The sequence below is a fragment of the Asparagus officinalis genome, chromosome 9, assembly GCF_001876935.1.
Source record: "Asparagus officinalis chromosome 9, Aspof.V1, whole genome shotgun sequence".
In the NCBI taxonomy this organism is placed as follows: Eukaryota; Viridiplantae; Streptophyta; class Magnoliopsida; order Asparagales; family Asparagaceae; genus Asparagus; species Asparagus officinalis.
In genome coordinates, this window is record NC_033802.1 from 39,277,009 (window position 1) to 39,280,015 (window position 3,007).

General features: G+C 33.8%; 1 long non-coding RNA gene across 1 annotated transcript; it reads right to left on the reverse strand.

The window, feature by feature from the left end:
- On the reverse strand, positions 294–2,677 carry LOC109824265. Its single transcript, XR_002242585.1, has 3 exons — positions 2,557–2,677; positions 2,353–2,403; positions 294–623 (listed from the first exon to the last, which is right to left on the reverse strand). It is a non-coding gene; the product is annotated as an uncharacterized LOC109824265 (long non-coding RNA).

Consider the following 3,007-nt stretch of genomic DNA (forward strand, 5'->3'; position numbering starts at 1 on the left):
TGAAAGTGTATGTTGGTGGGAATTTGGAGGGAGAATACATTGATTGAAGGCACGATAGTAATATTTGAAATTCAAATATACAATGAAAGGCATCTGAGGTGATGGATACCTATTACTATATTGTATAATTTTCGATTTAAGAACACAAATTGTAGAAACGTCATAATTGCTGAACTATATTTCACTTTATAGCTTTGTACCTGATTTATGTAATTATAAACTTGGTAATGATTGAAAATAATATTGCATGTGCTTTGTAATTATGACTATGAAATATGCATATGAATGTGTACCTGGTTTGAGCCACTACTTCCCTATTACATGATTTGCAATAGACTTGTCCTGAAGTTGATTGTTTTTTTTTTTTGCACAATCTCGACATCCAACATAACGCCAATATAGTTCCTTCACAACTCTAATGATTTGCACATTGCATATGAAAAAGTAGTCCTATAATTGCAGAAGATGGTGTTATCATTTATTAAATAGATAACTCACTAATGTTAATATGCAATACAACTTCATAAAGTGGTGGTTGTGAAGCCTTTATTGTTTTTGGTTGAGTATCAGAGAAAGAGACAGATGCCGTCAATAACTGCAAGTTATTCTCACTGTGAGTATTCCTGCATGTATAATGAATAAGTTATCAGTTATATAGATAGTTGTTAACAAATGCAAATAAGAGAAAACAATTTGATAATAAAGAAGAACAATAGACTTGAGAGGAGATTAAAGAGGGAGAGAGGATAAAATGAGTTTTGTTAGGATCAAGGAATCTTCAACCTACAATTGATCAAAAAAAAGGCAATAAGTCAGCTAAATATAAAATGGAAAAATGTCAGAAAGCAATGCATCCTTTGATGAAATATTATTAAATATCAAACACTCGATAACAAATGAAAATTAGGGAAAACAATTGCATAACGTATAGCTTATATAGGTACAGAAACTAATTATATCAACTTTCATAACCTATAACTCCATAAAAATTAAGTGAAACTGTAAGTGGATGTCAATATGTATACTATACAATGTAGAAAAAATGGAACTATACGTCAATTTCAGAAGTGCTTTGACATGTAATTGTTTAATGCCCATAGAAAATAACAGAAAGAGGCTAACATTTAGAGCCAGTGCCATTTTTTACCTGATTTTTTGTGTGCGAAGCATTGAGAAGTTTGAAAAAAGCAAGGAATAGACTACATTCAAGCATTGATTAACACAATTTAGCCTCATGATAAGACATTGATTAGAACTAAAGCATGGATTAACAATCAACTGTATTTGATTAGCACTAACCTTTAAATTGACAATGGAAAAAGAAGAAATTAGGCAAAGGATCTTCTCAAGGACGGGATTAACCAAAAATAGTTCTATTTGAGACTTCAAATGAAAGTGTATGTTGGTGGGAATTTGGAAGGAGAATACATTTATTGAAGGCAGAATAGTTAATGAAAATAAATTTGTATTCACATAGAGTTTAAATGAAAACCATTCAATGTTAATGAAAATTGTTACTCAGATCCAAATTTAGATTTGCAAAGGAAAATGGTTACTCCCAGGATTTCTAGGCCAGTAATGCTCTACATTATCAGTTCTTCACATGGTCATGCTAATAAAGTTGCATCACATCTTTTTATCTTGCTATTTGGTCCCCTTTAGATTCTAGAACTCCTCAACGCCTTTCTACAACTAAATTATCCCTTTTATAGTATCCTAAATTCGTAAAATATGCATCAAAAGACTTTTACCTTGGATATCTTAAGTTTAATAAACTCATATGTCTGTCATATGTAAAAGTACCTAATGTAATCCTCAGTGAAGTCTAAGATGTGGTATGTTCTTATTTTAGTTACCCTTAGCAATTTTCAACCATGGTTTCTAGTCTGACATATGTCCTTAACCACATCAATGTAAATACTTGAAGCTTATTTCTTTTCTAATCCACCAATTAGTTTCTTAGGGACCTAACAATTTTTTGGCCTAAATCAATGACAACCACATGAAAATATATTTGATTCTAGAAATTTCAATACATTATTTTAGCATGTAAATAGCATCCAATGTCATCTTACCCATATGAAACCAAATTTTTTTAGATGGTATTTTTTTTCCTTCTCCCGTAAACCATCCTCAAAGAACAAACTCCACGAAATTTGTCTATAAATTTGATTTCACACTCCTGATCATAGCACAGTTAGAAAAAAAAATGATTCTAAAAGTGTTCTCCTTTAAATTTTGATGAAAAAAGAATCACATCTGAAGTGTCAACTTATACTCACCATCTACAATTGAACAATTTTACTTAAACCTAACAATTCAAGAAAAAGATTCGATCTTTTGGCAACATACCTCAGCAAAATTGGTGAACTTATGATCCCTGTTGACCACCAACCTATGAACCTAACAAATTAAACAAAAAGGATAAATATTAAAACAAAAATCAAAGAAAATGTCTAGGTTTATGCAAAGGGGAAGAGATAAACAAAAAGGATAAATATTAAAACAAAAATCAAAGAAAATGTCTAGGTTTATGCAAAGGGGAAGAGATTAGACCTCGTATTCGACCTTGTGCTTCTCTGATTATTCGAGAGGGACGTAGTATTTAGCAAGCCGAGTTCATGATGCCCATGACCTTGTGCTACTCCTCCACTACTGGTACTTCACTGATCAGGCTCTTCGAGGTACCCAACAAAAACCCTAATTTTAGATTTCTTTTTTCCTTCAAAGTTTGATTTGGTTCCCGATCTCAGCCGGAATCGGCATCTGGAGCTCCGGCTTCGCCCCGCCGGTGATGACGTCAAGAGCGGAAGCCCTGATAGAGGAGCTCCGGCGGGGGCGGATGAGAGAGGAGATCCTTGCGAGACAGATCGCTGACAATAGAATGATGGAGGAGGAGATCGGGAGGGAATTGGAGTTTGAGAGGCAAATGGCGATGAGAAGGTTTGGAGAAGAGGAGATGGAGTCTAGGGTTGGCATCGGAATGGGAGAGAGATTAGGGCCTGGA